This window comes from Rattus rattus, chromosome 11, assembly GCF_011064425.1.
Source record: "Rattus rattus isolate New Zealand chromosome 11, Rrattus_CSIRO_v1, whole genome shotgun sequence".
Taxonomy (NCBI): Eukaryota; Metazoa; Chordata; class Mammalia; order Rodentia; family Muridae; genus Rattus; species Rattus rattus.
In genome coordinates, this window is record NC_046164.1 from 87,146,387 (window position 1) to 87,159,974 (window position 13,588).

Sequence of the window (13,588 nt, forward strand, 5' to 3'; positions counted from 1 at the left end):
TATTTATCCACCTGTGGCGTCTAGTAGGGACAGTTCATCCCACTGTTAGGATAGCTCCACTGAAACTCAATATGTGTACGTGTATATATTATCCCTCCCTGTTTTCCTTCCTCCACTCCCTGCCCTCTTGTCCCCTATCCATTTAATCCTTCCCATTACATCATCCCCTTCGCTGGTAACTAATGTCTTCTGTCAGAAGAAAAGTCAGTCTTCTTTAAGGGTATGATACTTGATAGACGGCCATGGTAGAAGACAATATAAATCAGTCTTTGTGAGTTACAAGCAGAGGAAAACAGTCGTGTGGGTAGGGAAGAGGGGCCTGGGTCTGGGAGGAATGGGAAGAAGGATGAAAATGACCAAATGCATTGCATAGAATTCTCAACTAAAACAAAGTAAGATGATAGCTTCGAGACAAACTGCCCTCAGAGTCCATCTCTGCCGCCCACCTGGGCATCAACTGACCATCAGTTCTGGAGACTATGGTTTCTTATTGTCGACTAACAGATCCTTCTCACATCAATGTATCTCTCCACTACTAGATCAGTGTTTCCTCAGATTATAAGATATTTGACTTTTACGTCTCATTGTACAAATACTTTTCCATCTTCTTAGCTCCAAAATTTATCATATATATATACACATATATCATATATATACATATGTGTATATCATTATATCATTACCTATACACATGCACAGAATCACACGTACACATATCACACACAGTAGCTATTACCTCCAATATTACCATCAGGCTAAAACATCCCCTGCTGGAAAGAGAAGGGAGTTTATTCAAGAAGCTCACAAAACTTACAAGGCTCAGGGAGCTCAGGATTTACAGCATTCATGAGTTCCCTTCCCAGCGTTATACAAGAAGTGATCATTTTCTGGGAAAGCGTCAATTGGTGGAGCTGCCTACAAGTTGTGCAATGAGTTCCAAGGATGAAGCTTTGTTTCATTTTAAATGTTTTATTTTATTTAAGTTATTATTTAAGTGTTTATCTGGAGGTTGGTCGGACTGATGTATGTGTGTACATGTGTGTATGTGGAGTCAGATGACAACATGGAGAAGCCAGTTCTTTCATTCAACCACGTGGGATATGGGGATTAAACTAAGCCTTGGCAGCAAGCGCCTTAGAGTGGTTGAGCCATCTCGCCAGTCCAGGGCTGAGCTTTCATAAGTCCTCGCTTCTGCTAAAGTGGGCTCTTTGGTGGTACAGCTTTAATTCTCTTGTGTTCTGTAAATGAGCACATAATAAACTTAATTATTCATGAAGCTGGACTTAGAAGGAATCATTTCTCTCGCTGGTTGTTGGTGTCTTAGCTGGATGAGCAGACATTTGCTCTCGTCTCCCTAGGAACAGCCATGTACTGCCCAACTAGGAAGTGATTAAACCAGAGTTCGGAAGGAGCATCTTGAAATGGATGATAAGACAAGAAACTGGGGTTATATGTATGTACGCGGGTAGAACATCTGTGATGTTGACTTCTCCATGTGGTGCGGCGTGATAGCGACCATCGCATGTTTTCTGTAAAGGTAATAAGATATGCAGGCAAGCCCTGTGAAAGTGGAGGGTCATTTGGGGGATGCCTGGATGTCCATCTTCCCCTGTGTACATCTGTGATGTTTGAGATCCGTCGCATGAGTATGGAGACATTCTCCGGATGGCTGATGGAATACAGATGTTGATGCAGTCCCGGAAAGCGGTACTTGTGGGATGCTTGGTCTTTGCTGTCTTAGTTGGGCAGTAAGATGTAAACTCAGGCTCAGATGCCTCCTTTGAAAGAACTTGCCCTGGCAGTGGAATCATTGCAATGGGGAGAAACAAACAAACAAACAAACAAACAAACAGAACTTGGGGATGCTAGCCTATGTGTTTAGAAGAAATGGAAAAGTGGATGAGGACGAAAATGTTAGCCTGCTGTTTCTTACAGTTGGCAGGATCTAAGGGAAGGAGACTTCAGGATCAATTGGTGCTTAAGATCCCTAACTGCAGTCTAAGCATGTGGAAGCTAAAGGAAAAACTAGACACGGATAGGTACACATCGAGGTGGAGGTGAATGCCATACCCATGGAACTGCCCCATGCAAAGGAAGGTGGAAGCTTTGAGAGGGTAAGTATGTCGACAGAGGACTTAATAGTGACCCAGCTTCGTTTAAAGCTATGGAAATCAGGGAATACTCAGCATCTGAGTCGCTTGAGTGAGAAAATGCTTTTCCGCTTTTCAAGAAGCACTGAAAGAGTCCTTCAAGTCGGACTGGTAAGTCTGGGAGATGGTGGGGTAGATAGGATCGTTCTGAATGCCGAAACAGAGAGGCTGAGTAATTCGCCTGCTCCTTCCGGCTGACACAAAGGCTAAGAGATCTGAGAACAGTATGAAGAAAATCAGTGCATTAGAACAGGCTCGGAGGGGCCATTTGGCTGTCACGAGCTGAGTCCCTATAAATATTGGGGATTATGAAGACAACAGAGAGAGATCAGGCATTACTGATACTTAGGCATGTGCTACGTGGTTTTTGATGCTCAGTGTACCAGGTAGGACAGTGTTCCCAGAGGAGGTAAGAAGTTAACACAGTGAGGCCCCCAGGACCACTGGAACTTCAGTCGCTTTGAGCCTCACGGGGAAATGTGTTGTGTATGAGGCAGAAAAGGCAGGTCTGAATAACTTGGACATGCCAATCAAGCTTATAAAGTGCTTATAACGTCAACCAAAAGGGGAGAAGAGTAAAGCAAGGAGGTTAGTTAAAAGCAAAGCCAGCCATAGCATGGCAAAATAGGAGAACAGTAAAACAAGAACAAAAAAATAGCAATTACAGAGTTTGCATAAAGGCACTTTACATACATAATAAAATGTACTCCTGGGTTTGGGGTAAGATCTTCGTGCTAGTGATCTGTTACCAGTTCAGGTGTTGGTCAGGCAGATCTCTGAGGCTCCACCCACAGTGCAGGCAATTGCCACTGCTATTGGTTGCATACCGGAAGTGCATAGCGAGACTTTATTAAAAAAAAAATGATGTCAGAAATAAACTTTAAGCTCCTTGTATGCTGCAGGCCTTTGTGATGCCAGAATATACAGGCTGCTGAGGGAGATTATTGAGGGAAAAAAAAAAAAACAGAAAAAAATCAAAACAAAGCAAAACAAAACCCCAAACTCCTGCACGGATACGTGCATGGCAGACAAGACCGTACACTAGTGCTATAGTGGCATAACTGATATAGATGCAACCAATTTCTTTCTAATTGCATTTAAGTCCCGCTTCACAGAAGAGAACTTAGGTTTAATACTGAAGCAGGGACAGAGGACCATGGCTGGGAAGGTCACAGACCTCAGTGGGAAAGCAGCTGCTACTGACTTACTTTGTTTTGTCAAACTGATATGGTTTGCCTTTCAAACTGACCCGCAAACATCCGTGTCTGCACACAGAGCTGCTGCCGCCACCAGCAGTCATGAAGGAAAAGGCTTCTTCATCGCGCAGTGGTTAATGTAGAGACTTATAACTTGCTAAGCTGCTGAGAATAATTAACTGTTGCTGTGGCATGGTGTCCTAATGCTCAAACATAAATGAAATGAAATAATCAAACATCGATTATTACACATACACACATATTACACATAGACACATTAGCGCGCAAATACAGACACCACAAGACTTAGAAAGAATCTAAACGGTGGAGGAAATACTCCTATGCTGTAAATCTAATTTCTTTCAGTAGAAACGTCCCCTCCTGAAGGAAATGGGAAGCTTCACAACACTCAGGAAGCTAAAAAGAAAGAAAAAAAAGAAAAAGAAAAAAATTCAAATTAAATTAAAAGAAACTTAAAAGGGCTCAGGAAACTTCTAAGACAGAAAAATCAGGAAGTTACAAGACTTATAAGACTCATGAGACTTGTTCTCAAGTTTGTATAAACACTGAGGCACTTCTGTGGAAAGGAGGCTTCCTTGGGAAGCTGCCTGTAAGGACTGGGAGGAGCACCAGTGACAAGGCTACCCCACACCACTCACTGGGATAGGCTTTGTGATGGTGAGAGGCCTCTGACTCACCACCTTCCTGTAAGTGACTCCACTCACTCATTGGCTTACAGAGAGCTTCTTTGATATGACATCCATTCCCTGGGTGAATATTAGTCTTGTCATATTTCCTAGGAAATGTTACACAACAGCATGGCACGCTCATCTATACCCAATCTCTTGATGGTTGTTTTGGAGAGTCCACAGTTGGCTTTTCCTTACTAACATGGTTACTTCTACATTTCTTCTTTTTTTTAAACATATTTTTATTGTGTATTCATTCTCTGATGATTTTATACATGTGTATGACGTATCTTGCTCATAACTTCCACAGCCTACCATCTTCCAACTCTCTGATACTTCTAAATTTTTATTCCTACCCAAAAATCTCTCCACTAAAATACAGAGCCAGTTTTTCATCATCTTAATAGCCGTGTCTAACTCCATAAACCAAAGCTCGAATAATTACCTCCAACTAGTTTGTCCTCTTTCTGTCTGACCTGTCCCCTTCTTCTGGAGTTACTGCCCCGGACAATAGACCACAATTCCCCCAGTGTTCCAAGGAAGAAATGATACCATGACGAATCTTTGCACATCCTGTCTATACTTGTACCCATCTCTTAACTGTCTTCCTGCTCATCACCCTCATCACCTGCTCCCACCATCTTCACAGAGACACGTTGTTACTGTTTCCTGAGCTCTCTGCTTTAGTCACATTTCCCTCAAGGTGTGACTCAAGGTGACAGCCTGTGCTGTCATGGACTGACCCACTCCTACGAGGACTGAGCTGCAAACAAAAGAGTTGATCTAAGGTTCTGGCCACCCAACTAGCACTAAGTCTCTTTAGGGTTACCGAGCAATTCGGTTTGCTCAAGAAAATGACTAGATGGATGGCCCAACATTTTGGTGACTGGGTTAAATCGCAGTATAAATTAACTGAAGTCATCCAGCCTGCTACCTGCACATTTTTGTAGAAATGCTACTTTTTGTGGGCAGCATTGCATGTGCGCACATGCACATGTGTGCACAAATGCACACACACACACACACACACACACACCATATATTTACATGGTGTTGCCCCTAAAACTTATGAGGCTAAGAAATTGAATAGTGCTAACTGGCAAATATTTTTGCAAAAGCCACTAAGTTGTTTTATGTCCCCAGCTCTTCTAGCTTTCAGTGTATGTCCTACAATGTCCTATGTCTGCTTCTTGATTTTGACTTCTTTGGATACTCATAATTATAAACTACTCTCTCTCTCAGTACTTCCTCAAATGCTCTCCTTAACACACATATACCTTCTTCAACATTCACAAACACCCACATTCCAAAACTAACAGGGAAGCCCTGCGATTAGAAACACAGGATCAGAAGGCTGGTGGTGACATCCACCAAGAAGCCACGTTATTTCTGGAACGTTCTGCCTTGCTCTGGTGCATTCTTCTCCACATCGCAAACCCTCCAGAACGTGGCTGCTTCTCTTTACCCTCCTGCTTCTCCACTGCACCTACCTACCCTAGTTATGCATTCTATGGACTGGCCTTGCCCGCTGGAATCTGCTACTCCTGCACTCTCTGTCCAGTCTAGGTTTGGTAATGATTTCCTGCTATTGTTCACCTCTGAGTTGACAGACTAACATCTGGTTGGCCTCTTTGTATCCAATTCCATGCATTAAATTCCTGACCTTGAGTAAACAGAAGGGCTTCTGCTCGACAGAACTCTAATGTAAAACTGACATCTCAGCCCACCACAAAGACATTTGGTGGCTCCCTTCCTCCTGGGGGTTGAGTTAAAGTCTGTGTGCCCACAGCAAGTCGTGCTTATAAGTTGATACTGTGGTTTCTTATCAGCTCTGCCCCATGAGGAACTCTCAGGATAGGAACAATAGGCAGGTAATCTCAGACTCTCCAATGTCCTTCTTATTGCTTCAGATAACACACTGGATTCTCACAGTTTCACAGAGCAAAACTCGTTCTGTCTTTATTTTTGTTTCTAATTTACGTGGTATGCTCAAAGTTTGAGAGGATGTAGGGAGGACCTGGATTTAGAATAACACAGAATTGAAATACAAATTAAGCATTAGCATTTCCTTTCCAGCTCCAGAGAGGTGAGAGGTGGTGATAAGTCAGGAGTTGGGAGTTCTTTTCCTCTTTATGGTATACCATGTTGCTACTGGGTCTATTGGATCTCCATTGGTAAAGGCACCTTCTACTTCACTACAGCTCAGGGGTCAGGCAATCTCTGTATCATGACGCGGAGAGAAGGCTTTGAAACATTAAAGCATTTCCATTTACTTCCAGCAGCTAACAGGTAAAATTTTAAAAAAGGGTTTTCAAATTCTAAGAGACCCTTAGAACTTTGAGAGCAATTAACGGTCCCTTCTGACTCCAGGTTCCTCTGGGAAAAAAAAGTCTAACCCTCTCTGTGGAGCAGAACGTTGTAACTCAGAATAATTTAAAGCAACTCACCATTTTCTATAATGCAAAGGAATTTTCAAGATAAATAGATATGAATATAGTTTAAAGATTGGGAAATGATCCACCAAAGATCTGTTTCATGTATTCTATTAAGTCAGAATTACTGACCAGAGTGCCTGAAAGCCTTGTCACTAAACTAGCCATCTGGCATTTTAACTAATCCAAAGGTATGGCACACAAATATTTTTTTCTTTAAGTGTATTGTGTGAGTGTGAACTTTTTATGTTAGCATATTATGAAACTCTTAACCACTGAATTACCACATCCAGTGATCATTGCACACTTTAATACAGCATTGTTTTGACCACAAGGAAATCAGAAAACAGACTACTAATTGTCCTCTGAAAATTCTGGCAAGATGTGCAAGAATAATTCCTTTTTCTGAATCATAACAGCATATTCGTATTACAAATTTGCCCGGAGTTGACTTCCGGGTCTGGTGTGAATCACAGTAGCTGCTGACTTGGCAAGGTAAGGCTCTCATGTTCCGTGAAATATTGCAGGTGCCAACTGTGACAAAGTCACCATTGTCTTCCTTTAATGAAGCTAGTAGAAATAGCTAAGTGTCCACAAGTGAATCCCAGGGTGCCTCGTGTCCAGGAGGTCAATTACTGCAAGGTGGTAGGCAATTGGGATTCCCATAACCACTAACTGACATGCTCTGTGCTTCTTTTCAATAATGTACTGCTAGTCTATTAGAATACAAGGAAATTATTACGGCAAGCATTGAATCAGACATTCTGACATATGAGAGGTCTAAACGGTCATGATTTATGCAAAGTCCACAAAGCCATCGAGACCCTGAGTCATGCAGGACATTTTATATTATAATCCACAAAAATCCAGATCGTTACTTGAGAGGAAATTTACCTGCAGGGCTGTGTTTTGTTTTGTGTGTTTGTCCTTCACCCTCTTGTTTTCTTCATTTTTTTATTTGTTATTATGCTAAGACAAGTGTAAATCCCTTATGCTTGGTAGAACCCACTTGAGTTATTTTGGGTCAGCAGTATGGAAACTGAATCAACTCACACTTTAATTTTTCCATTTTTTTTAACTACAAATAAGATCTTATGTGTCCTCGCTCAGACTTCCATATTTACATCTTCTGTCATTCTTTGAAATCCTTTTCTCCCAACACGAAAATTCTATCATTTTTGAATTTTTTCCATGTGAAAATGAATCAGCCTGTGTCGTAGATCAGAGCTGGGACAATGTTATAGAAAATTACCTTTAAGTAGTAAATAGTGCCAGCTGTGGTAATAGGCAATTATAATCTCTGCCTTCAGGAAGCAGAGGACTGAGGATGACCATGAGTTCCAGACCAGCCTGGGTCTACACAGCAAGACAAACACACAGAAGTAAAAGTAAAATCATCGTGAGTTGTTAGACATATTACAACTCCCTGCTAAAGCGGCATACATTTTACTCAACTTTACAAAATAATCTATCATTTCTTTTTAAAATACTAATTTTGAAGTGAATGTCATTTCATTCTTAATGAACGTAAATCTAATTTTAAAAAAAAAAAAATAACACACCTGGGCTGATTTTTTTCAATTTTTAAACATTCTCTTTATCTTAATATATGATCAAATAATTCGCTTTGTTCTGTAAAACTCTTAACACTTTTTCACACTCATTTTCTTGTTGAGTAACAAGACACCAAAAGTTGTCCTATAAAGCATAAAATTCTTTAGGGTTTTATTTTTGTTTTCTAGACTTCTAAAAGTATAGCTATAGATCTTATGTCTCCGACATTTAGATGACTTAAAGTGAATTGAGGTTTAAAAACCAACTTTTGAAAAGCTTAGCTCTCCTTCTAATGTTTTAGACAGACTACTGTATCTCCATTTTCCAATGACTTCTGTGTATTACATAGAAAACCTGTATCAGCTTACTTCTTCCAATGCCTTTAAAATGAAAATAATTTTCATTTTTAATTATTAAAATCTGTGTCTCTGAAGATTTTTCTCAGGCTAGCCTCAGTAGAAAGTTCTGTGACTAGAGCCGTTCCATCAATTCCCCCAAGTAATAGCTTAATTACTTGTAAACTCTGGAAACCATTAGTTTATCATCCTTTGAAGTGAACAGGCACCCGGCCAGGCTGAGAGCAAAACACTTGTTACGTTTTCATGTAATGAGCTTAATTTCTTTTCTGTTATTTTTCGTCATTTTGAGAAGGAAACTTGGTGGGATAGACTTTCATGTTCGAAAGATTAAAAGTTGTGTCATTTTGCCTCATGAACGGCCTCCGCGATTCACTTACAAAATTCGCAAAGAAATATTGAAGGCTCGGAAGACAGTGATTTACGAGCTCTTGGAAATCATGGGAACTCAAAGGTAAAGCTGTGTTTGAATGACTGCGATACTGTAAAAGAGGACCGTCCTAGCCTTCTGCCTCTAAACACATCCCTCACACACCCTACAAAGTTACAGGGCAGCCTGCTCTTGCCTGTCTTCCTCTAGCCCTCCCTTGCTCCTCCAGCTAAGGGTTGAGGTTGCCTGTGGTGCTGGGCTTGCTTTAGGCACCTCTTCCTTCCTCGGAGCCTCCGCAGAATCCTCCCCCCCACCCCACCCCACCCCCACACACATTTTTTTGAGGGGTTTTTTTCCCCCTTCCAAATTCATTGTCAGGTGTATTTTCTTCCCCACAGGCCGAACAGAGATCAAAGCAAGTTCTGAATGTGGGTGGTTATTGTGAGGTTGAAACACTATATGTCTGAATATTACCCCCCCCTCCCCAAATGAGGAAAGAAAAAAAGAATGTGAGAGGAGGAGCAGAGGGTTGCTAACGTCATCTAAGCAAAATGGTGATCTTCCCGGTTTGTGGCAGGCGCAGGTGGGAGGCAAACCCATCTGGAAAGGCGCCTGTCTTAAAGGACAACAGATGAAAAAGCATCTTGGAGCCGGACGTACCTGAGAGCAGCGGCTAAGGCCTGCCCTTCGTGGTCTTTGATTCCCTAACCTCGGTGTAGGAGTGTTTGGCGGGTTTCAGGGTAAAGAAAGCAAGGAGGGCGAGCAAGTCCTAAAGAGTCAGGGGACTCCCTCAGAGAGATGCAGCTGATGAAGGCCTAGCCCAGATTCGGGACTGCAAACTTCCGGAGCATTTTGAATATCAGGACACTCCTGACACCGCTTCCTTCCACTGTATATTGTAATTACGAGCCACCTTCTCTTTTGTCAAACTCAATCCCTCTAAGCATCCTGCTTTGGGGACCCATTTTGCATTCTGCAATACCCCCTATTCCTCCCCAGACATATATGTCAAGGAATAAGGAGTTGAGACATGACATATTAATGTTTTTATCTGGGGACTCTCTGCTCCCACGGGAAGGGAGGAAACCCAGGAGCAGAGGGCGGCGGAAAGCAAGCGAGAAGGAATCACTCCGAAGCTCCTGCGGAAATTCATATTCCGTGTATGTTCCTCCTTCGTCTAGAATAAATCCTGCAGGCCTCCCCACGCAAAGCCGGCGGCGTTTATTTATTTGCATGTCATGCTTATAATGCGGTGGAAAGCAAGACGGATCTTCCAGGAGGGGAGGCGACGACGCTCACCTTTCAGGCTCTCTCCCCTAAATAAAAAAGAATTGACCGGCGGGGCGCCTAAGAATTTATCTTGAGTTTGCGGTCATTACCTCTATTATATGGCCCCAGCAATAAATAAGTCGGGTAGTTACTACCCAACAATAAAACTGTAGTGTGTGGGACACCTTACTATTACTTTCTTAATAATCTGTCGCTTCTTTCCCTTTAAATCTTCCAGTCTTGTCTTTTCACTCTTTTACAAGGATCTATCTTCACCCCTTGAGGTACCAGCTCTCTGGGATCATTTTTATATTTCGTGAACACAATAATTTTTCTTGTCTAAGACTTACTGTTTTTTCCTATTCCCGGCTGCTTAATCTGCTTCAAGACAAAGGGTCGGCCAGCCGCCGGGATCAAATATCTTTTTCTTTTCCCCATCTCTTATTTTAACTACGTTGTGCGTCCCATTAATGAGACATCCCCGCCTTCCCCGGGTCGCAGCCACCCGTGGGGGCTCTGGGAGGAAGGATGCACTCAAGTTCGGAGTGAGGCGACGGCTCCCAGGGAGAAGGTCTGAGCCCGCTCTCACACGTCCTCTGGAGCGAATGCCGTACCAAGCAAAAGGGAGTTTGCCCAGAGTAATTCTCCTGTGTGGCTGGCGGGGTGGCTGCTCTTGGGGATCCCACTCTTTCCACTTTCTGGTTGGCGCTCCACGCGGGCACAGTGCGCCACGCGTGGACGCGAGCGCCGGCAGCCTGGACAGTCCTGGGAAATCAAACTCGCCACGCGGCGCTTCCTCGGCATCGCGACGTCCCAATCCTGCACCCAGGCTTGGGCCCGGACAGGGGGCGACCCAAGGCAGAAGAGGGGCGTTCCCCAGGCTGCGGGCTGCGCTCGCACTTGAACTCCCTGGGAAGCCCTGCCCGCTTCCCGGCTGCAGCCTCAGCAGCCACTCGCAGCCCGGCCCGAGGCGTTGTCCTGTCCCCGCCGGAGCCCCGAAGAGCCCCGGGGGCCCTCCGCCCTAGGGGCAAGGAGCTGAGCCACCGAGCCGCCGGCGCTTTGTCAAAGCACAGTCAGTTCTCCCTGAGGCTCCAAAAGTGACTCGCACCCCGATGGAAAGGACTGCGAGCGCCCCTCGGAGTTGGGGTGGCCTGTGAGGAGGGTGCGGGAGATTAGAGGCAAATGGGCAGTTACCGCGTGGGGAGGAAAGAAAGGAGCAGGACCTGCGTGGCTTTCCCTTTTGTCTCAACACTGTAGGTCCCTCGACAGCAGCAGGTTCATCCAGCCAGCCCCCCACCTAGCAAGGTTTCTATTTCTAAGACTTAGATCACTGATAAAACCAGAACTCATGGTGGGGGTGTAGAGGAAAGAGAAGAGAGAGAGAGAGAGAGAGAGAGAGAGAGAGAGAGAGAGAGAGAGAGAGAGAGAGAGAGAGAGAGAGAGAGAGAGAGAGAGAAACTGAAAAGATGGTGAACTTCTCACCTTTCTTTAATCCAGGTTCTATGCGTGTGCGCGCGTGTGCGTGTGTGTGTGTGTGTGTGTGTGTGTGTGTGTGTGTGTGTGTGTGTATCCTTGTTAATTGCGTTTTGCCGGGGTGATCTTTTAGAACTCAAAAATCGTCTGGGAAAATATTCACGTTTGGGACAGAAAACATTTTTTATTTATACCCCTGACATTTAAAAGAGCAGAATTAATTTGTTCTGTCTACATTAGCATTGGGAGAAAGTTTCTGAAATCCAGCTGGGGGAAGGGGGGCAGGGTGGAGAAAAAGAAAGCGCAGAAAGAAAAAGAAAAGCTAGCCTTGTTTTGTGTGTCTCTCTCCCTTATATCAGATCTGTAATCAATCATTGAAATAGGAAGCAGCAAAATTGTAAAGATTCGATAGATTAAAATGCAAATGAAAGGTAGAAAAAGAAACATTAACACGGCCACCAAAGATTTAATAACCGTAAATCAAGGTTTTTCTGTTGCAGCTGCAGTTTGTGTGTTTATGTTTTAATCATGTTCAGTCCATAAATAAATAATTTCTGAAACGAGACTAATTTTTCATTATTTTAACCGTGAGCTATAACACTAAATATTAAAAATAGAAAAATGTGCATAATGCCACATCCCCAACCCAGAGAGAGAAACACTTGGAACAATTGTTTAAAAACCAAGAGGTTTCACTTGTGTGTTTTGAAAATCAAAGTATTATGCTTAAACTTCTCTCTCAACTGACAAAGCTCAAAGTTTATTTTTCTTTAATATTTTATGTTAACAATGCACAATTTATTCTAAAGATCTGTGGGGCTCTGTATCCATTTCAGCTTCAGCATTTTCAAGGCAGGGAAGTAGCAGAATATTTAAATGACACAAAACCCCATTCCAAAGTACCTTGACAATTTCTGGGTAATATTTTATAAAAGTTTCTGCCTTTGGGGGAAGAAATAACTGATAGGCAATACATTAAAACTTTTTTTAGCTTTATATTTAAGTTATTTTTTTTCCACAAAGGGATATCTTCTCTCTTTGTTTTGTGATCTTTCAATTTAAGCTTGTATGTCAAGGTGTCAGGTTGTTCAAGCAAACTTCAACTATTCTTTTCGTTGACTATGCTGAAAGTTTCCCATCTTGGTTTTTCATTTAGAACATTAACTTCTTAATTTAGAATTTTACCACTTAAAAAAGAAAACACAGGGATTTATTCTTTCTGTTCTTTTCCCCTTTTCTCCCTCCCTCCCTTCCTATTTATTTATTTATTATTTATTTGGTGATCCTATTAACATAAGAGAGGACACTCCATTTCAGCATAGAAGTGTTTAAGAAGACGCTTTTCCCCTTAACTCTGTGCTTAAATGAATGAGAGTCTCCTTAGTCTCTCCTCTTCCTACAAATTGCAGAATAACCAAATCTAGAGTGCACACTTCCTTCCTCGAAACTTTAAGCTAAATGTGAGCCGAGCTGATGCTCTCCCGTCCCCTCCAACCAAACAATCAGGTTTTCACTCTGACAACCCAATAATGTATTTAGTTTGAAATTACACTTGGATCTTTTCTCCTTTGTATTTCTTTTTTATTTACTCCAGTACAACGAGATGACTTGATTTTCATGGGATTACATGAACTCCATCCAGTATTAGTGGGGCACTGCTACAACTAAATACTATCTTAATAGACAAATGAACTTTTATTTGCTAGGGTTTGTAGGTGGGTTTGGAAACAGAGTATGCAAGTGATTTGGTTACTGTTGAGAACTGAACAGGCACACAAATCATTTCTCTAAAGGGAAGAGATGTAGCTGTGTAAAAGGCAGAAGCAAGGACAGAATCGTGGGGAATTATTTCACTTTATTGCTATTATTAATTAAACCGGATGTGGTTTTATTCTGCACTTTTAATACCGACCTTGTTAGAAGCTCCGGGCGGCTTTGCTTCCCTTCACTCCCAATTCCTCTCATTCATTAGGTCCCCTTTTGATAGGGCTGCCTTTCCTACAGTACAACTCTTAGGAGTTACAGTGGAAAAATCTCACGGGTCTTGGGGAAGATCCCGCTCCTCCCGCCCCCGGGAAAAACAAAACAAAACACGGGCG